The sequence below is a fragment of the Mus musculus genome, chromosome 11 (assembly GCF_000001635.26).
Source record: "Mus musculus strain C57BL/6J chromosome 11, GRCm38.p6 C57BL/6J".
Classification (NCBI taxonomy): Eukaryota; Metazoa; Chordata; class Mammalia; order Rodentia; family Muridae; genus Mus; species Mus musculus.
In genome coordinates this window covers 110420069-110442993 of record NC_000077.6, presented here as the reverse complement: position 1 = coordinate 110442993, position 22925 = coordinate 110420069, and the positions used below count along the sequence as shown (strand labels likewise).

General features: G+C 45.7%; 1 protein-coding gene across 5 annotated transcripts in view; it reads right to left on the bottom strand.

Moving 5' to 3' along the window:
* The window catches only part of Map2k6 (mitogen-activated protein kinase kinase 6), a 126421-nt gene that overhangs the window by 82529 nt on the left and 20967 nt on the right, over positions 1 to 22925 (bottom strand). The window contains exon 2 of one of the 5 annotated variants that reach the window (NM_001356352.1): positions 8449 to 8452. The exons of the other annotated variants lie outside the window; for them this stretch is intronic. The gene's annotated coding sequence lies outside the window, so the exon portion shown is untranslated. The remainder of the gene's footprint in view (positions 1 to 8448; positions 8453 to 22925) is intronic. 5 annotated transcript variants of the gene reach the window in all.

Sequence of the window (22925 nt, the reverse complement as noted above, 5' to 3'; positions counted from 1 at the left end):
CGTGACCAGCTGCCTCAGGATCTGCTGGTAAGCCTTCTCTACCACGATGCGGCCCCTCAAACGTGAGCCAAAACACACGCTTCCTCCTTAAGTTCTTCTGACCAGGAAGATCAGATTTGGTCACAGTGAAAGCTAAAGTAGCTAACACACTCTGGAATGAGAAACTGGGCTCTGGCCAGACCTGTGCATTCAACAAATCCTAAGTGACTCCAAGGTGGCTCTGGGATAGAGCCACTAGGTGATTCTCCAGTTGTCTGACCATTGATTAGACTGAGACTCCACAAGGTTGTATATTAACTTAAATTAATATTTATATAGATGTGGATCATGTCTTTCTGATGGCAAAAATAGCCCCAGTCGTCACAGCCTCAGTAACCCTGATGAGTTTTAACCAGCTTTGTGCCTGAACTATCACTGTTAAGCCAATATAGTCTTTCCTTCGCAGCTAATTAATTTCTGTTATTCAACTTATGAACAGTCAGAGTTCTTTTCCTCCTTGCTGTAACAAAATGCCTGACAGAAAAGCTTAAAGCAAGAAGGGTTTATTTTGTCTCATGGTTTGAAGGTGCAGCCCATCCTGGTAGGAACGTCTCGATGGCAGTAGACCAAGGCTGACCAGGCTCCAGTGTGACGGAGACAACGGAGGTAATGCTGGTGCTTAGCTCACTTCCTCCTGTTTATAGTTTGGAGGACCCAGCCCACACTCAGGGCAGATCTTCCCGCCTCATTTAAGCCTTTCTGAAAATGCCTCAGAGATACAACCAGACGTCTGGACATGGACTCTGGGGCAGGGACGGAGGAAGAGACCCAGCAGCCTGTCTGCTCTGGCTTCCCCTTGATATAGCTCGGTAGGTTAGGCAGATCAGTAGCTCTCTCACTCAATCTGTTAACAAATTCGGGTCGGAACTAAAGAGATGGCTCAGTGGTTAAACGCACATAATGCTCTTACAGAGGACCCTCATTTGGTTGCCAGCACCCACAATGGGCAGCTCAAAACAGCCTAGAAGGGAAGCTCCAAGGGATCTGATGCCTCTTCTGTTTGGGCACCTGTACTCACATGTACAAACTCAGACATATGCATGTAATTAAAAAAAATTTTTTAAAGTGTTTTTAATCACAGTTTGTAGTCAGACATGATCGAAGATACTTTTAACCCCAGAATTTAGGAAGTAGAGGCAAGTGGATATCTGTGAGTTCAGGGCCTCACAGATATATAGTATATAGTAAGACCCTGTCTCAAAACGAAACGTTGAATAAAACCCACAATTTTGATCACGGGGAAGAGATATTGGTTAGCATCCCACCGCCCCAGTTTATGAAATAAAATGTGGCTACTTTCTTCTGGAGGCATATAGCTGTATACACACCTTGTGCTGATAGGGGGTAACTTAGGGGAGAAAGACATCGTTTGGCATGTAGGTTGCAGTTCATCATAGAGGTCAGGAGCTCAAGTCAAGAACCTAGGGACAGAGGCCATAGAAGACTGATGCTTACTGACTTTCAGCTTGCTCTTTGTGGCTTACTCAGCCACCTTTGTTTCCTTTCTTTCTTTCTTTCTTTCTTTCTTTCTTTCGTTTGTTTTTTGTTTGTTTGTTTGTTTGTTTTGTTGTTTTTTTTTTTTCGAGACAGGGTTTCTCCGTGTAGCCCTGGCTGTCCTGGAACTCACTCTGTAGACCAGGCTGGCCTCGAACTCAGAAATCTGCCTGCCTCTGCCTCCCAAGTGCTAAACCCAGAACCATTCACCCATGAGTGACACCACACACATTGGACTAGGCCATGACACATTGATCAAGAAAATGTTCCACAGGCTTGCCTGGCAGCCAATCAGAGGCAGTTCCTCAGTTCCGGTTTCCTCTACCCAAGTAACTCAATTTTGTGTCAAATTGACAAAACGCGAACCAGCACGCCATTCAACAGAAACCAAACATGACCCGCAAAGTCCAAAGCATTTATAATGTGATCCTTCGCAGGCAAAGCGTATTAGCCCCCCACACCAAGCACAATGACTCCCCACTGCGAGCAAAGGCTTAAACAGCCAGAACTAGAGCTAGAACCTTTTGGCCGTGGGTTTGAAACCTGAGGAAGGAGTTGCTGGGAACGCCTGGGAAAGTCGAAAAACTCTGCTCCTCCCCCCCCCCCCCCCCCCCCCCCCCGCTTTGTGTTCTTACCACGTGATGTTACGATTTCTAGGGCTACAGTCGTGTCCTATGGTCAAAAGAAAAGCTAAGAGAATCAGGAAATCGGGAAACCCAGCGACGCCAACCAGAGCTAGGACACTGCTGAACAACTAAACTAGTCAGCCCTGGAATTGCAATGGTCCAGTTGTCTTCACAGAAAATTACCTGAAAAATGATCAGTGTGACTGTTTCTGTCAATATCCGGTTGTACGCACTAGACAGAAACCTAAGGGATGGGAGGGGGGAGGAGGGGGGCTGAAGAGATGACTCAGGGGTTGAAAGCTTGGCTGCTCTTGCAGAGGACTCAAGTTCTATTCCCAGAGTCAACATAGCAGCTCACAACCATCTACAACTCCTAAGTCTAGAGAATCTGATGCCCTCTTCAGGCCTCCACGGGCACTGCATGCACACGGTACATACACACATGCAGGCAAACATTCATACACAGAAAATGAAATTATAAAATAAAACTTAAATCTTTTAAAAAAAAAATAGATAGAACAAAATCTAAAGTCTAGCCACTGTCCCTTACTGAAGAACCTTTGTAGCTCTAGTATAAGGGAAGCTGAGAAGGCAAGATGGTTTAGACCCAACTGACAATGTCGTTCCTGCCTGGGCCCACTATGCATACACCAAACAACACTCATGACTAAACCCTGGTTAAGGTTATTTACTTATTTATTTTTAACAAGCACGAGGTGTTTGAAATGGGGCCTACTAAACGCTTGGATGATCCGGTGCCATCAGGTTGAGACCTCTATTTTATTTTTTGATCCTGACAGAGTTTCCTGTTGCTCGGCTGGCCTTAAACTCACTGGTCGACTAAGGTGACTGAACGTTTGGGTCTCCCACCTCCATTTCCCAACTGCTAGGGCTACAGGCATGTGATAGCATACCAGTCTAAGGGCTTTTCATTCTGGGGGATTTCATAGAGATATGTAAGCACTATACCAACTGAGCTATATTTCAGCCCTTGCATGTAACATGAAAAGGGTACTCTTCTCGACAACATCGCAGTGAGAATCCTGCAAAACTATCCCACTTGCAAAATGCAATACTTCCCACCGTATTTTCAAATTCATTTCAATTTATTTCACAAATCAATTTATTTTTGTAAATGCTCCCTGGTGTTTGCATTTAGCCCTGAACAGAAATCCCCCTTGAGCTTATCAGCTAAGAGCTTCTTAAGAAAGCAGGAGCCCGTAACACTGGAAGGCCCCTCTCTCTGCGTGGGGCCCATCTGGCCAGATCATTTCCTCTGACAAAGTTGGCTTCTGTGAGTAACACGTTAATCACTGGAACCCGGATGCTTTGGCCGGCCTCAAAGGCTGTCGTGCACAGACTTGGGTGATGGGAAAGTGCTTCTGGCTAGAAACATAGAAATATCAGTCATGTCACAAAAGCTTCCCTGTGCTTCTTTTATTGACTCTGCTGGGCCAAATAAATAAATAAATAAATAAATAAGGTTCAATTTTGTCTCTAAGAAATATAAGAATGCCTGAACACAGCCCCTAAAACTGACAATATCCTGTTTGCATTTCTATAACTATTACCTAACCATTACCTACACAGAATTTCCTTCTTGATTACAACAGCTAAAGAAAGTTTTGTTTTGTTTTTTTTTAATGTCTTTTTTGTCTTCTTTAAATACCAGGAAGTGACTATCAACCTTGGCTACATAGAGAAACCCCACCCCCACCCCACGCCCTGATACCCCAGGGAGCTTTAAAATGTAATGATGCCTGGGCCAGTCCCTAGAGCTCTGATTAATAGCCTCACATGGGTCTGGGCATTCGAGATCTAAAATTTCCCCCGGGCAATTATAATGCATAGTTAAGGCTGAGAATTCACCCAAGGTCAAAGTCAAATAGTAGAAAATGTGACTAAGAGCTATACCCAGGAGAAAAATAACTAACTGTATTTTTAGATATACGAGAGAAGATTAGGAGAGATTCTTTCTATTGCCTAACACTTCCCCAAACAATAGGCAATCAATTATCAATAAGCAATTCAAATGTATAACTATATACAGAGAAATGCATGCACATACAGAGGCTGGAGTAATGGCTCAGTGGTTAAGTGCACTGGCTGCTCTTGCAAAGGACCCAGGTTCAATTCCTAGCACCTACAGGGCACAATCATCCTTAACTCGAATTCCAGGAGATTCAGCACCCTCTTCTGGCCTCTGTGGGCACCAGGAATGTACATGGTACAACATACATACACGCAGGCAAAACGCTTATAGGCAAACACAAATAAATAATTATAATGCACATATTGTTTTAGTGTTACTATTGCAGTGGTGAAACTTGACGACCAAACCAGCTTGAAGAGGGAAGGGTTTCTTTGGACATCACAGTCCATCATCAAGGGAAGTCAGGACAGGAATTCAAAGAGCTGATAGGTTGTGCAGGAGTGCTGCTTTCTGGTTTGCTCCTCATGGCTTACGCAACCTGCTTTCCTATAGAAAGAACACAGGGCCACCACCCTGGGGGAAGCCCCACCCACATCAATCCTAATTAAGAAAATGCCCTCCATGGGCATTTTCTGAGAGATGGCTCAGCGGTTAAGAGCACTGACTGTTCTTCTGAAGGTCCTGAGTTCAAATCCCAGCAACCACATGGTGGCTCACAACCCTCCATAATGAGATCTGACACCTTCTTCTGGTGTGTCTGAAGACAGCTACAGTGTACTTAGATCTAATAATAAATACATCTTTAGACTGGAGCGAGCAGAGGTCCTGAATTCAAATTCCCAGCAACCACATGATGGCTCTTGTACAACCATCTGTACAGCTACAGTGTACTCAGCAAATACAGTAAATAAATAAATAAATCTTTAAAAGGAAAAAAGAAAAAAAGAAAATGCCCTACAGGCTTGCCAGCCAGGTCTTAGGGAGGCATTTTCTCAATAGAGGCTCCCTTCTTTACAATGTCTCTAGCTGGTGTCAAGGTAACATAAAAAGTGCCAGCATACATATGCAGGCATTTCTAATCAGTTAAGACGGGTAAGACATGCGCAGAAGACACAGACAAGGGGGTGATGAGTCTGACCTCCCTAACTATAAAAGCCTTACCCCTGGAGTTCCACCCCTGTCTGCATGCCTCCCATGGGTCCCAGTTTTGAAGGCATCCTTTTTTTCTCATGACTTTGGCCCAGTCTTAGCCAAGGACCACTGAGGGAGACAAATCCAGCCTACTTCTTTTGCAAAGAAAATATGTATCGGAATAAAGCTGTCAAATTCACTTGCAAGTCATCAGCCTGCCTTCGCATTACAGCATAGGAAGTGCAGCCCCGATCCTCTGGCCTCCACAGCCCGCAGCATTTCCCATGCAGTCCTGTAGAGAAAAGGTGGTTTGCTCACCTCTAGCCTGAAACCTGTAGTTTCTGGTCAAGCAATCACTGCACTGGTCTCCATCCCAGACTCTGTGCCTCGGCCCCTGCCAAACAGCTCCACACTCTCAAAGTCCCAACAGTGGCATTCTCAGGGTCTCAAGGAGTCTCGGGACATCTCAGTGCCTCTGCCTTAAGCCTATCACTCTGAAGTAACCAGCTTTCCTCAGAATGAAAGGCAGCATAAACCGCATTCGCTCAATCGCCCGTGTTAAGAAGCAGAAAGCACGTGCTTTGTGCACGGTGCATCCCCGGGACCTAAATCCCCGCTTCCCATTCACCTTTTGGGATTACCAAACCTCACTTCCCCGTCTTCCTTTGCTTCCCTACCCTGCTAAAGCTTTCTCGATTTCTTTGTCTACTCATTTGGGGCTGCAGAGTGCACCCAGGATCTGGGGACTTTCCCTAGACACTAACCAAGACCACCCGGTGGATGGCTTTTAAATTTATCCTTTTAACTTCCATTTCTTGAAAAGCCCTGCCCTATAGGAGTGGAGAGAGGGTGCAGAGCTCCCGTCCCTTACTTGTCTGCTTTTATCTACTTCCAAAACATCGTTTCATCATTTCCTAATTTTACACAGGCACGCGCGCACACACACACACACACACACACACACACAAAGTTACTTTATTGCACTCAATGAGGACATTTAAACTTTTTAAAAGCTGTTTGACAGTACACGGGTTTAATGTCCTTAAGTAGGTTTCATCCCCATCACCACCTCTCTCCCTCTCGCTCCCTCTAACACCCCCTCTCCTCCTCCTCCTCCTCCTCCTCCTCCTCCTCCTCCATCTTCTTCCTCCTCCTCCTCCGTCTTCTTCCTCCTCCTCCTCCTCCTCCTCCTCCTCCTCCTCCACAAGGCCCCTTTCCTACTCTCAGATCCTTTTCTTCCTTGGTTTTGATTGTTTGTAACCCACTGAGTTTAATCAGGGTTGCTGGCATGAGCATGGATGGAGCTTTATTTACGGGAGTGTGGGCAACTTCCCAATGGCTGGACCACTGAACAGAAATGACTGCCCCTCCCCCCAGTAACTGTTAACTAATAGGAATGAAACTCCCCGTCAAGTCTCCAGACGTTGCCTAATATACCCTGGGGGCAACCCTGTACTCTCAGTTGAGAGCCACTGCAATATGGAAACTAGTCCAAATGCTGACTCTACCTTCTACCAGTTACACCACCCCAAACTTCTGAATCCCCACCACGGTCTCGGGGCTCTGGCCTGTACCTTCATCACAGTTTATTGCACCCAAGTGTTTCACATCTCCTCACTCACTGCAGATGTGGGGATAACTCTCCCCACTCTACCCCGACCCCCAAGGATATCCTTTAACCTGACCATCCTCTCCTCTGGGTACTGAGGCTCCTCCAATAACCGTGCTGGGAGAGAGAGACTTCACCTTCATTTCACTACCCCTCCCCCACAAGGGTAGCCTGTGTGCAATACTGGGCTCTGTATCTTTGGATGGGGCTTTGATGGGCTGTGGAGCTTTCTGGAGGGATTTGTCACAGCTACATCATTGTTCAACCCCTTGTTCACCCCCAACCCCCCAACCCCTCCCCTCCCCGAAACTGCTTCCTCAGCAGCTCTCAGACTCTAGTCCCCCTCCCCCCCAAAAAAACAAAACAACAAAACAAACAAACAAACAGCACCACTCTCAGCTAAACTCCCCGCCAGCAGATCCCCCTCAATGGGTGTTTTCTGTAGAGCAGGGTCCAGAACACAGAGGTGGTGGCTTCCTTATTTGCAAACCTGTCCATGTTGCTTACCAGCCATTCTGTGCTCACTGCCCATCACCTACGGGGAGGGGCCCTAGGGAGAGCATTTCATACTGCGCTGGCCATGCACGGTATGCCTCTCCTCTGGGGAGGAGGCGAGACAGCATTGCCATGATGTAAATATTGCCTTCATTGTACGTTCAAGCTGCCAATGGTTTAACTACCGGCTTACAAAATTACTGGCTATCTAATAACTGACTCTCAAGAACCAGCCACGAGCCAGCACCAGCATGCCACTGCCGGGCCTCTGCCATTGTTCTCTCTTCAGCCAGGACACACTCTTGCAGGTCTCTCTCCAATGCCAGCCTGTTTGGAGAGTCTCTTGTCCTTATTGTTACATTGTTACATTGTTTCCCATGGGCTTCCTTTAGTCTGTTGGTGGAGACCTTACTCAGTGCTCTAGAGTCTGTTCCAATGAAGCTCTGGAATCTCGGGACTTACCTCCACCCCAGCCCATTTCCCTGAAAGGTTAAATGGAGCCCTCTTCCCTCTACGCCTGTGTGTGTTCAAAGCATTGTGTTCCCACTGCCTTGTATCCATCATGTTGACCCTAAGTTCTCTTGTTTCTATATTTAGAATCTGCCACGGATGTTGTTGTTGCTGCTGCTGTTGCTGCTGCTGCTGTTGTTGTTGTTGTTGTTTTAAACATATCTGTGGAATGCTGGAGAGATGGCTCAGTAGCTAAGAGCCCTGGCTGCTCTTCCAGGGGACTCGGTTTCGATTCCCAGCACACACATCATGGCTCGCAGTCATCTGTAACTCCAGTCTCAGGAAAGGTGACTCAGCTATTACAATGCTTACCACACAAGCAGAAGGACCAGAGTTCAAGTCCCCAGAACCCAGGTAAATGCTGAGTGAGTGGACTTGTTGTGCATTTCACTTGTAATTCTAGGCCTGGAACGTGGAAACGGGATCTCCAGGGCAAGCTGGCTCAGTAGACTGGCTCTGCTGTGATCTCCGGGTTTGGTTTAAGAGACCTTGGCTCAAAGGATACACTGGAAGATCAAATGAAAACAATTCCTGACATGAGCCTCAGGCCTCTTCACACACACGCAAACATGTGCACCAACACATACACAGGTTCACATACACACTTGAACATGCCTGCACACCATACACATACATACACCAACAATAATAGTAACAACAACGGAAAAATGACCAAAAAACTATGTCAAACCTAGAGAGCCGGCTCAACAGCTAACCTGCTTACCTCACAAGAAAGAAGAATGGAGTTTGGAGCCCCGTTACCGACATAAAAGGAGGAAGACATAGCAGCCCGCCAATAACCCCAGCACTTGCAGATAAGGGAATTTGGGGACAAAGTGGCTAGCTAGATTGATGAGCTGCAGGTTCAAGGGGAAAGTGGAGAGTGATGGAGGGAAACAGTATCAACTTTCTGCCTCTATCCACGTGTGCACACATATGACACATACATGTGCATATGCTCACACACACAGAGACACATAAGGTGCCCAGTGTCCTGGTCATACTGTTTTTTATTGGCCTCACCTCCTCATTTTTGTCATGGGATGCAGAATTTTCACACATATCCAAGGGCTCCCTTTACACATACAGGCTTGAGATACCATGCTCTACTTCCGGAATATCCCTCGAGAGGCAAGACTCGAGGGATGGCTGAGGCATCCAAGGGCCCCTCAGAGAGGCACAAGAAGAAGAGTGGCTTCTGCAGCCCTGGGAGAAGGCACAGGTACACACACACACACACACACACACACACACACACACACACACACACACTTCTTAACTCCCAGCCAGGCATTCTGGAAAGCAACCTTCTTAAATGCTAATGACTCCATGTCAGGCCAGGAACTTAACAGGCTTCAACTTAAACCAAGTGAGCAGCACACTGGGTACCTACTACTTGTAAATTCCTGCATCTTTAAAATAAGTCCAGATACAGCATGTGCCACCACCAGGGGCATCTGGGAAATGCCAGACAGGCTTGCTCCTCCTTCAAAAACAAAGATGTGCAGGATAAGAAGGGAGAAGAGAGAGAAGTGAGGGGTGAATATGATCAACATGCATGATGTGCATGAAGGAAGTAGGAGGACAAGGACCCAGGCCCCTGGCTGTGTAACCAGTCCCTCTGTACCGTACCGCAGCCTGAAGAGTCTAGATGAGGGCAGGCACCCAGAGGACACCCAGCCCTGCAGACCATCAGCTCACCCCGGAAGAAAGGAGTCTCTCATTTCCTGAGGTTGGCTACAAATAATTACAGAGGTCCAGAGCGAGCTCCAGCTGAGACAGAAGTGTAGCAAGTTAACACTAGGGAGGACAAAGAGTAATAGAGAGGACGTCCAAGGTGGGCCTGGTAGCCATTCTGACTGGGACTAGGAGATCTGTGGCGATACGACAGACACCCAAGCCCAGGCTGGGAACAGAAAGGCCTATCCGTCATCAACCTCTAGCAGGGTCTCTGGGCACTGTGGATCAGCAAAATTATAATGTGTCTTGGACCAGGAAGATGGCTCAGGGGTTAAAGCACTTCCATGGGGTCTCTAGCTCAGATCCCCAGAGCCCAATAAAAGCTGACGGTCCTGTGATTCTAACTTTGGAAGAGACTGCAAAGCCGATCAACAGGACTATCTGTGTGGGCTTGTTCTAGGTTTGATTGAGAGACCCTGCCTCAGTGAATAAAGTGGGGGAGCCATCAAGGATAATTCCTACCATACACTTCAAGCCCGCGTAGGCACACACAAGTGCACACACATGCAAGCGTTCATATATACATATATGCACACCATACACCCATGGGGGGGGGGGGGTGCAAGAGGGGAGGAATTGTTATTTCTGAAGTTATCAACTGAATTACCTGACAAGAAGAATAAATATCTTTTGGAAAGAGTATGGCGAAAAGTGAATTGCTCAAACAAAGCCTTAGAGTTTAGAGAGCTAAATTTGAGTTCAGAAACAATTCTCTTTGGGCCATTTGCCCGACAGGCTGAGGTAACAGAGTCAATGCTTGATTGAAAAGGAAAATAGGGAGACCTGGGGCGAGAAGTTGGGAACGGCAAGATGTATTAAAGGGACAGCGCCAGAACGCTAAGGGCAGCTTGTGAAGACTCCATTCTGTCTTCCTTCTCCGAGAGTCACCTGTCCTCTGTCCACCATGTTACTCCAGAGGCAGCCTCAGTATGGGATCAAAACAGGCTGGCCAGCCAAGTGACCTTAACCATCTGGTAATTCTTTATTTCCTGGCTAGGACACAGGCTCCATTTCAGCAGAACTCCTTCTTCACCTGGGAGCCCTGTGTAAGGTGTCCCCCAGCTCCTGCCTGTTCCTGCTGTGCTGGTATTAACAGCCTCCCCCTTTAGACCACAGATGCTCACCCTTCGGAAGGGTTCCCAAGAGTACCCCAGCAAACGCACAGCTTTAATGCAGTCACCTCCCACCTCTTTTAGCACTTGCCCCTTGACTACAACGGCCTTCCACGATAAAATTCCCATACCTGTCTTCACATGTGACGCCGTTCTAGGTAGGAAACAAAGAGTACAGCAAAAGACGTTACACCTATCGCCTGACACCATCACACCTGTCGCAAGGATCGCACTGACGAGGGCCTCAGAGAACGACACGGTTCTGTAGCATCATCTCCTTATCTCGGAAGAAAATGTCCTTGGGAAGTCCACCAATTGTGTTTATGAAGCACCCATTCCCCAACTAAATGACAAATGCTGTAACCGTGGCAGGATGGATGTGGGATGGGGGAAGGATGGTGGGGGGTTCATACGTGTGTTGGCATCTGCGAGGAAATGGGTAAAACTAAGCTGATGAGTAAGAATAGTAGATAGTCAAAGACAGCATGTCTCCCCGACCTAAGCTTGTGCCCATTCTACTCTTAGCTAGCTCTGGATCTGCAAGAGAATTCCTCAAAGCCCCCACCCCACCCCACCCCCACCTCCCTGGCTGCAGTTTGCGCCTCTGTAAAAAGGGGAAATGACAAGTTCCTAGTGGGTTAGTCATGAAGGAGTCAGGAGCTAATGCAGCTGAAGACTCAGAGTGAAGCCTCCCTGGAGAAACTGAGGTCCAGAAAACAACGGCCCAGCCCCATCAGCCCTGCTGCTGTGGACTTAGCCCATGTTCTGGGAGTGTGAATCCAGCAACTCAATCTCTCCAAATTTAGCCTAAGTTCAGGTTTCTCATGTGTCATTCAAATAAAAAAAAAATGTTGACTAAAGTAGATCAAGGCTGTCTTTTCCGACTGGCACTCCTGTTCCTTAAGAGAATGCTTTGGCCTGTCGCTTAATAGCCAATTGCCAATTATTGGCCGGATTATATAAACCTGATATTCTTAAAGTGATAGCTCCACCTCCTGCACCCCAGTTTCTGTTAATCACCAACAGAGATGAAGGCAATGAAGGTAAATATAACAGCCAAGGAGGAGCAGCTGGCAGAGCAACATGCTCTGTACCCAAAATACCTTTGTTGCAGGGTAGAAAAAAGAATGTTTTTTTTTTTCTCCCCCTGGCTTAAACTCTAAATTCCTTAGGTATATAGATACCCATGGCATTTCCTATGCAATGTGACGTGGTTCTCTTAATAATATGAAATAAATCTGAACTAAACCTAATGTCACTATATTAATGAGTGAAACCAATTTTATCAATTCTTCAAAATACAGAAAGAGAGCCTTGACCAGATTTACTTTTTATAAAAAACGTAAAATGTCACTGACCCAAACAGCCACTCCCAAGTAGTAAGACCGGAGTGTCCATCCCATCAGCACCAATGCCACGCAGAACAGCAAAGGCTCTTTTAGCATCCCTTATGGCTCAGACTTCAGGCACTATTTATTTATTTATTTATTACATAAAGGAAAGGGGACTTTTATGGGGAAGTACACATAGTCCAATGAGAACAAAATGAATGAGAGAACTGAAAGACAACAGGGTCCTGACCTTGGGTCACCATCTCGGAGTACTTCAACTCCCAGTCTGCTTTCATACCAGCATGGAACAGTCCTTACCTCGGTTCAGCAAAAAAGATAGATATAGATACATAGATACATGCATAGGCATACATAATACATAGATGGATAGATAAATAGATACATACATGCATACATACATAAGTACATTGATTGATGATTAATAGATAGATAGATAGATAGATAGATGCATAGATACATACATGGATGGATGGATAGACAGACAGACAGATAGACAGATACATACATACATACATACATACATACATACATACATACACAAATAGATAAATAGAGGGAGGGCAAGCATGGCTCTGTTTCAACTGGTTTGTAATACGGAGCAAAGATGCCCATAGGATTTTTCCCCACAGTCTCTGCACACTGCTCACAAATCAAGGCAATGGGATCCACACTCCATTTTCACTTTTGCTTAGTGAGCCAGAATTAGCTCACTGACAGACCCAGCTAAGGCTGAGCCAGCCCTTTTGCTTTTGAGGTCAGTAAGTAATCTAAGCTCGAAGAGATTTTCTCCCCACTGCCTGACTTTCCTGAGTCAAGTTTCCCTCCTTCTGCCTAGGGAGCTGGGGAAATCTTTCCCCATGCACAGGTACTTTGGCTCTCCCAAGAGACTCCAGAGAAAGAGCTGGTGGCAGACACAGGACAGATGGCTTTGTGACCACTGAACTGGACATGGGAGTCCCCTTCTGTGTTTGGGAAATCCCCTTACTTTTTGAGAAAGACAGCCTGCCACCTATTATAGAGGCTAATGTTCTGGATATGCACTTTCCCACCGTCCTTTGAGGGAGAGAATGAACCCAGAGCAACCAGTGTAAAGTCAAAATCAGCCTCCAATGGTAGAATACTAGGAGTGACTACAGTATTTTAGCATCTGACAAAGATGACAGTATCTACATCTGGTCTGAGGAAGCTCTCTTGAAAGCATTTCTAGTGTGGTGACATCGCATGTCTCCTGGCAGGGGGCACAAACAGATAGCTACATGCATTCATCATGACAGCAGTGGAATCTGCACCAGATCCCTTTAGGCTGCATGCTGCCGGCCTTCCTTTGACCTCTGCTGCTAGAATGCCCCCCCGCCCCCCCCTCTCGCCCCCCAATCAGAAAAGTTCGTTTTCTGTAGCCTCTCACAGGGGCATTTCTTTGGCCCAGGAATCATTCTGAACGCCACAATATCATTCAGGACCAGCCGAGCGCTCTGTTGGGTACAGAGATGTTCAAATGAGCAGACACAAAAAAAAAATCTCATGGCACTGTGCATCTTCTCCATTCACAGTTGATATCTGAAACCCACAGAGCTAGAAGCGGGGTAAAAACTGAAAGTAACTAAACTGTAGTTCAATAGCTCAGAAAGACAAATCTAGAAGACGGGATTAAAAAGTAATCTAAGGCCAGCTCTACTAAGACTTAGTATGCAGAAGTAAATCCTTTGATGTACTCAGGGCAGTACACCACAGATCCATCTTCCCACATCCCGAGGAATGCGTACAGTGTATAGGATATGTCTCTGCCTCCTCTGATATTCCCAAGCTCTTCGCTCTGATCAAAAGGCATTCCCCTTGTTGATGAACTCTCATCCCTCATTGACCAAGCTCCAAGACCCTCCTCAAATGACACTTCCCTTGTGAAGCTCCGCTCCCACCCCAATGTGTGTGTGTGTGTGTGAGAGAGAGAGGGGGGGGGGGAGTGGAGGGAAATCAGAGGACAACTCGTAGGAGTCAGTCCTCTCCTCCCACCTTGTGGATGGGTCCTGGGAATCGAATCCTTGCTGACAGACTCCGGAGCAAGAGCCTTTACCTACTGGACCCAATCCCCACGAAGTTTTCATATGCCTCGCCCCCCAGCCGCCCCAACTACTACTTTCTTGATATTGCTACTGTACTACCTGATGTCTGATGTCTCTGTACTCTCTGCCCCCTCCCCCACCCATTCACAATAGTTTGTGATCTTCGGGAACAACTGAAGTCTTACTCCAAATTAAGGTAAGCCAAGTGAGGGGCTGGGGGGGGACCATCAGTCTGGTCCCAAGAGCAAGTTCACAGACACAGTCCGGTCCTTCCATTATTATCTCAGAGCCTCCCGGGGTTCAGCACTCAGACTTGGGTCAATTGAGAGGTGAAGAATGCAGAGTCTACAAATTTCAGTGATCGATTGCTATAGAGCAGGCAGGGTCTGATACTGACACAGGGAGCTGGGTAAGCATACAGAACCCCCTTAAGCGGGCCAGGAGGGGAGAAGGACATGGTACCTTATGTTGCCTCAGTCTATGGCTCAGTGAATCCAGCTCTAACCAAATGCAAAAATGGAAAGAGTGGGATGGGAGGGAGACACTACAGAACACTCTGGCACTTAAGCTACAACCAGATAGATGTACAAAATCTGAAGGAAAAAGAGAACTATCATTCAAAGGAACAAGCAAACGTATAAGGAGGATGATTAGATAGATAGATAGATAGATAGATAGATAGATAGATAGATAGATAGATAATACATTTAAGTGAAGTAAAATGAGTAGTTATTTTTAAAGAAGAGGTCTGCAGAGATGGCTCAGCCATTAAGAACACTAGATGCTATGGCAGAGGATGGGGGTTCAGCTCCCAGCACCCACATCACGCTGCTTACAACAGTTGTTAACCCCAATCCCAGGGAATCCAATGTCGTCTTCTGGCCTCCAAGGGCACTCACTGCCCTGCATGTTTGTGGTGAGCATGCACTCGAGCCGGTAATCAGTTACGCACATAAAATAAAAGTAAACCTTTTCAAAGAAAGGCACAAAACACATCAACAGTGCAAGTTAGAGAGCAGCAAGTGAGCTGCATATAAACTGGATGCTTTAGAAAGGCGAAGACAAGGGGGAACCTCAGCAAGCCAATCAGGGAAACACCAAGGTTGCGATCAAGCAATAGGACAGGAAAAGTGTTGCACATTAGTAGACACAGCCCCCAACCCCCCAGAGCTGCCATGGTTGAGGTCTCAAGGACGTGTGGATGGTGCACCCAGAGAACTCATCCTATCCTTGAATCGAGGCTCTGTAGTTGCTATTATCTTCATTGCCAATTCACAGAAACGGAAGCTGAATTTAATAAAGCTTTCAAGGTTGCACGGCTTGTACAAGTCGCGGAAGCGTAGTTAATGTGTGATTTTTTTTTTTTTTTTTGTCCTCAATACAATCCCGGGTAGGGAAAGATGAATGAGGCCGAGTAAGGCACCGGATGGTTTAATGTGCACAGGCTTAGAAGGATGACATCATTATGGAGAGAGGTTAAGAAACAGATGACGAAGCAGAACCGGAAGAGACCAGAAGGCAAGAGGAAACACACGTTGTGTGCTGGAGCAGTGAAGAGTGGTGGCAGACGTAGAGGCACAAATGTTACTCAGGGAGTAAGACTGTGGGCCTAGAGTTTCAAGGAGTGGGAGGATTTCAGGGGACAGCTCGAGCAGTCACATGATGTGAGACAGTGCTCAGAGGACCGGATTCAGTGCAGTGTCCCTGGACAAAGTCCTGCCTCAGGGGAAAGCCCTTTCTGGAAAAAAAGTCCACATATGGGAAGTAGATGGGGAAGCCATGAGGAAGCAATCAAATAGATAGAAAAATAAGAGTGATCTATCAACAAAATAGCTAAGTGGATTTCCAGTAAGTTAAGGTAGTCAGCACAATCCAAAGAAGTTATTACATTTTTTTTAAAAGGGTCACTTCCTCTTCCACTAACGATTGTGTTAGACAAGGTCATATAAAGCCAGGTTTCTTTATATAGGAAGTGGCAGCAGGGCCATTTCCTCAATAGCCCCATAAAGACTACGTTGGACGTAGCAACTGGGTGCCCCTCTAAACCACGGAGATGTAAGGTAAAAGCTATTAGGGAGTCTGGACAAATGTCACCCAGCAGTAACAGACACCCATCACTCCAGGCATCAGTAAAGCCAAGGAGAAATCTGTACTTTGACCCCCACCTGGGAGTAGCAAGGAGATACTCCTGCCTACCTACCATATTTGTTTGTCTTTTCTTGTGATAAAACATTAACCAAAAGCAACTTATGAAAGGAAAGCGTTTACTTCATACTATACTTCCAGGTAGCACTCCATCACCAAGGGAAATCAACGCAGGGATTTAGGCAGGACCCTAGAGGCAGAAACTGAAACGGAGACTATTAGAAGAATGCTGCTTGCTGGCTCATTCTTCATGGCTTGCTCAGCTTGCTTTCTTATGCAACCCAGAGCCGCCTGCCCAGGGATGGCACCACTCACAGTGAGCTGGACCCTCCTCATCAATCACTCCTCAAGAAAATGCCCCCATAGGCAGACCCACAGGCTAATCTGAAAGAGACAATTCCTCGGATGAGGTTGCCTCTGCCCAGTTGATTTTAGTTTGTGTCAAGCTGAGAAAAAGCACGGGCGTGCGCACACACAACAGAGATAGCAGAGGTCGTCAAAAATAATACAACATTCAAAGACACACCACTCTTGGAGCTGGGGAGATGGCTCAGTGGTTAATAATAATTGCTCTCCCCCCCCCCAGCCCCCAGAAGACTTGAGTTCGGTTCCAAGCACCCATGTAGAATGGCTTACAAACTCCCACAACTCCTACTCTAGAGGATCTGACATCTTCTTTTATCTCTTACAAACAGACACATATACATGATAAATTTATAAATCTCTTTTTTAACGAAAAGAACCAGTCTTATAACATAATATACAATCAGATTTCAATCAAACTTCATTCTTGGAGTATGAAACAGAAATATGTCCGAGTGACGAGAAAGGTTGGTCAACAGAGAGATGCTATGGATGGTAGGAATGCCCGAGGAGTACAGCAGCTAGGTACGAGACACTCAGCAAGCAAATGGGTGTGTGTTAAACACACGACAGGAAAAGAACGTCTCAGCGCAATGCTGGGGAAGCACAGAAACTTTAGAGCGGCAACAAGAAACAAACGTGTTTCTGAAACACGACGCATGGTCTCCGAAGTGAGATAGAGGAGGTGAAGGGTAAGACACGGTCAATCTGAGGATAGCCAGTAGAAATTAACTGATCTGGAAAGAATAAGGTGGGAGAAAAGGCAAATGAAGAGCAGACCCTTAGGAGAGGGGAGGGGGAGGGGGAGGGGAGGGGGGAGGGGGGGAGGGGAGGGGAGGGGAAGTGTGGTTCTCATGCTGTATGTGTCTACATGTTTGTGGATGGCCCCAGTAGGCCAAAAGAGGCTATGAAAGGATGTTGGATCCTCATGAGCTGGAGTCGCTAAGGATTATGGATTACCAGATGTGGGCGCTAAGAACAAAATTCTGGTTCTCTGGAAGAACAGTAAGTGCTTTAACCTATGCACCATCACCCCGTCAGTTTCCTGTTCCTGTCCTTCCTAGCAAAAGTAGCTATTTTAGCCAGAAGAGATGCTGGCTCGGGAGAATGGTGTTCTTTTAACCCAAATGGTACAAAAAGAACATTATAGGAAAATGAGAGGCAACCAGGCATGGCCACACACAGCCATATCTGCAGCACCAGGACACAGAAGCAGGAAAATCACCCGGGATAAGGCCAGCTTGGACAACACAGCAAGATTCATTGGGGTGGGGGTGGAAAGGGGGTGGGGGTGGTATTAAGTCCATGGAGAATAAAGAAGGCAGGACCAGGAAAACAAGAAGTAAAGGTGCCTATGTTGTGGGATGAAAGAGCAGAATCCCACAGCCTGCTGACTGTCCCCCACAGGCACACTTAACAGAATAGGGTGTGGGGTAGAGAGATAGATTATACAGAGTACAAAGAAAACACCAAAAAACTCATGTCATCGCCATTATGGGAAACCCTGGGGTTCAAACACCCTTATCCTAACTTACAGCAGTATCCTAGAGAGGCAATCTATCCACATCAAGCACTAACCCACTCACCCCTGAAATGGAATACCATGTCATCTTTGAGAAATCTTCAAAGCACTGTCGAATGCTTGATATCACAGGCATCCATAAGTTATAATACTGCCCTTACTCAAAACAAATGATGAGGGTCATCGACATAGCCATAAAAAGCACTTACCACAGTCATCGTAATACCTGAGTTTCATCCCCCAGGACACACATTAAAAGGAAAAAAAAAAAAAAATCAAGTCCCAAAAGTTGTCCACATAGACCATAGAGCACAAGCGCTGGTGCACGCGCAAGCGCACACACACACCACACTCACAAATAACACACACACACAATCACAAATAAGTAAATAAATAGCAACTTTAATAAAAACAGACCAACATTTCTTCTGACCTCTTATGCATAATGCAGAGAAGTTCAGACTAAGTTTCTCCCTCAGCCCTTACTGGATGGGAAATATTCCCCTGAAATAATTAATGTTCTACACCTGGAGTCTGCAAACTCCTTCAACTACAAAAAAAATGTGCACAATCTTTTTTTTTTTTTTTTCTTCTCTGTGAATCTGGAAGGAATGAAATGAGGCAATGCATGTAAAATAAACTTGACAGACGGTCAGGGACAGAGCCAAACTTGTAGAGCCCACATAACAAGCAGAAGTTTGGGGACAAGGGGAAGGAGGCCACACAGCCGGGTACCAGGTAAACCAAATCAAACTGTGCACTTGTCTACTGAGTCCAGACTTCCTCTAGTCCCATGGTTACTAGAAGACTTTTAACTTCTAATATCATGGGAAACCTTGTCCACCTGAAAAATGTCTCTCCATCCCTTAAACACTGTTGGTGTTTGAGACAAGGTCTCTCTATGTAGGCCTGGCTGGCCTAGAACTTGCTAGACCAGGCTGACCTCAAACTCATAGAGATCCACCTGCTTCTGCCTCTTCAGCACAGGAGCTAAAGATATATACCAACACACCTGGCTCATCCTGAAATTTAAGATCTATTACTTTATTTGGGGCTATTTTTTCACTTAAATGGTGAAAATTCTTATAGATAGGCTCTTCATTTCAGGTGTATTAGCTATACTCATAAATATTTATGAAGTGCCTTTGCCAAAATTTTCTAGATAATAGGTGACTATCGGAAAATATAACGAGAAGAAATGTGGTTTATCAATATAGGAGAATGTTATGGAGCCTTCAAATGAAATGAAACAGTGATCCATGCCTGAGCATGCATGAACACCCTAAAACCCTTTTGCTAAGAGAAGCCAGATGCAAAGGGTAACATGTCATACGATTTTCATTCATAAAATTGTTGAGAAGAAGCCATCCCATAGAGAAAGAGAAAGCAGATTCATGGTTTCCAGACCGAGGAAAGAAGACGGAAATGCCTGCTCAGCAGGCACAGGGTCTCCTTTGTCTCTGGCCAAACCATTTTGTAGCTCAATAGCAATGATGCTTACACGACCTTCCGCATTACTAAAAACGACCGGATTCTATACTTGAGACTCACACAAAGGATCCTATGATATATAAATTCATGACGATAAAATATACATATGTAGAGAGGAGATGCAAGGGACTCTATACGTGTGGCAAGAGGTCCACATATGAAAATGAACAGACTAGAAACAGAAGGTAGGTTTCCCCAAAGCACATTAGTCAGCACAAAAGCTCACATAGGCTAGCCCTAGATACTGATAGGAATGTAGAGTCAAGGTATTTGCTGACCACTACTTTATGCCAGTTATTGAGATGGGAAATTGTTAGGGTGTATGGCTGAAGGGTGGAGGGGTTAAGACGCTGTACCATGGTAGATCAGGTCAACTGGAGTTCACTCCATAGTCCAGGCTCCCCTCCAACTCTTGGTGATTCTCTTTACTCATTCTTATGAGTACTGGGATTATAGGTATCAGCTACTATGCCCACTAGATACCTGCAGATAAACTGCACATTGGGGATGAAAGTATAAACCAGATAAAAATAAAATAGTTCTTTAAATTCTTTAGTAAGTAGATGGTGGCATTTTTTTTCTCATTAATTCTCATACAACTTTCCTGAACTATAACCCTCATTCTAACACTAACCCAGACACTGACAGCAACTCTAACACCTAAGCTTAACTCCTGACCCTGAGCCCTAACCCTAACTATAACCCCTAATTTCTAACCCTAACCCTAATCCCAATCCTAACCCACTCAGCCTAACCTTAACAATAGCCATAACCTCTAACCCTAACCCTCTAACTTTAACCCTATCCCCTAAGGCTAGCCCTAACCCCCAGCCTAACCCTCTAACCCCTAATCCCAATCCTAACCTCTAAAGTAACCCTAACCCTAACATCAACTCTGACAGCCTAATTCCTAACTATAACCGCTAATGCCAACCCTAACCTACTGAGCCTAACCTTAACCATGACCATAATCTCTAACCGTAATTCTAACCTTCTAACCCTAACCCTATTCCTTAATTCTTATCCTAAGCCTAAGCCTAACCCTAACCCTAACCCTAACCCTAACCCTAACCCTAACCCTAACCCTAACCCTAACCCTAACCCTAACCCTGTACATGAAAGGAAAGCAGAGTTCCCCGGAGGAAGAGAATTTAGAAGCTCTACTCTTGAAGGAGCTGGCTGGACAGAAGCTCCAGGAGAGAGGGCCAGACTCCGGATGAGACCTGCTCATTTGTGACTGCCTCCTCGAAGCTCAGTCCCTGAAAGGACAGGGAAGGCTGACAGCTGCTCGCTTCTTTTAAAGAGTCGTCTGCTGTCTCAGGACCTAAGGCTGTTGGCAGTGCATCTATCTGTTTTACTCCCTTGAAATCAATTCCAAAGACTGAAGTACATTTTAGATCATTATTCTTTAACTTTTAGGAAGATCAGAGAGAAACCAACTCCTGAAGGGATGCTGCCCTGTTTTGAAGACTACACACACACACACACACACACACACACACACACACACTTTTTTGGTTATATTATAGACACCATTCTTCTATTAAATCCAAGGTTTATCCTTTATCTCAGCAGAGTGGAAGAGGATAACATATTATCTGTTTTTAAAAGCCTACCAAATTCAGTTGTGTGTAAATCCAGGTTAACAGTAGACTGTGAGCCGGGCGTGGTGGCTGACGCCTTTAATCCCAGCACTCAGGAGGCAGAGGCAGGCAGATTTCTGAGTTCGAGGCCAGCCTGGTCTACAAAGTGAGTTCCAGGACAGCCAGGGCTATACAGAGAAACCCTGTCTCAAAAAACAAAACAAAACAACAAACCGTAGACTGTGATATAAGTAGCTCATGTCTTTCCAAACATCAACCAAAAATGAGAGAAACCGGGAGTGGCGTTCTTGAGTCAAACCGGAAGGAAAGAGAGATGAGATGGGCATCATATTTCACCCTCTAACACTCTGCATGAGCATGGAATCCCAGAGTGTTCTTTATGCATTTTAGCTTCTGTGTATCCTACCCAAGTAAGCATTTCTTTAGAAACAGAGACTAAAGAGACCTCCCAGTGACAAAGGAGGACACCAAGGCCCAACTAAGTCATTGGATGACATTAGAGATCCAGTTAAGAGCACTTACTCTCTCAGAGGCCATAGTTCAATTCTCAACACCTAGATGGTGGTTCACAGCCATTCACAAAGTTTCTATACCCTCTTCTGAGGCCCATGAGCACCAGATAGAAATATGGTACAAATACATATATGTAGGTCAAATACATGAACCCACACATGTACACATACATGCAACCCATACTCAGACACATGAAATAAATAAATCTAAAAATGAACTTTAAAAATACAGGCAACTAGTCAATTTCTTTTGGGTCTGCGTTGCTAAGTTTGTTGCTAAGAACTAAGCCAAGCAATGAATACCAATTTTGGAAATTTCAAGTTGCAAAACAGTAACGCAAAACTAATCTTCGATGCATTATGAAATCTGAAAGAGATCATCTTACATCTGGTTTTGCATAGGATTGTCACCCTAAGGGTCCATCCTGAACAGAGAATCAGAGACTCTCTAGAAACTTCCTTTTCCCCCACAGTAAGAGGGATTTCAAAGGTCCCCCCAGCTCTAGAACACATAGTCTGAGTTTCTGCTTCCTGAAACCTCCAGAATGGCAGACATTCAAATGGGGCAACATCAATGTGACCTCATGGAGGAAGCATACAGCAGAGAGCCAACAAACTCCCCGGCTCTTGGCAAGCAGAAATGTCAAGTCAGTTCACCGAAAAACAAAACGCGAGGTGGGAGACATGCCCATATAAATGAAAGCCATATAATCGGACCTCAAGGCATGCCCTGTTGAACAAGGGCAAGAGCGAGTCGGTGAAATGCCAGCAATGTGTTGCTATGAGTTGAAGCATCAAATGCTGGTTAAAGAAAGCCACTTCCAATACCCAGCAGCCCCAACAAACTCCTCCTCCTTCTTGATCACTTGATTAAGTTAGCTGTAGACTTGTCCACAGACACCTCCTCAAAGCCAGTCTGGCTCTCTGCTCCTTACTGAACTCAGAATATTCAACAAAACCCCTGTTGCTAAGGGATGTAGATGAACAGTTGGGTCCAAAATACTAAATTACACTGAGTTGCTGGAAGAAACCATGTCGGGCACACTTGATGGCACAGTTCAGCCCTTCAATGAGTATCTCCCTGGGTGCCCATCCACTGCTCCTGTCTCAACTCTGACTGAGTTACCTGGTGCCCCGCCCCCCCCACTCCCACCACAGAGAACTTCAGGATTTTCCGGACTCTAGAG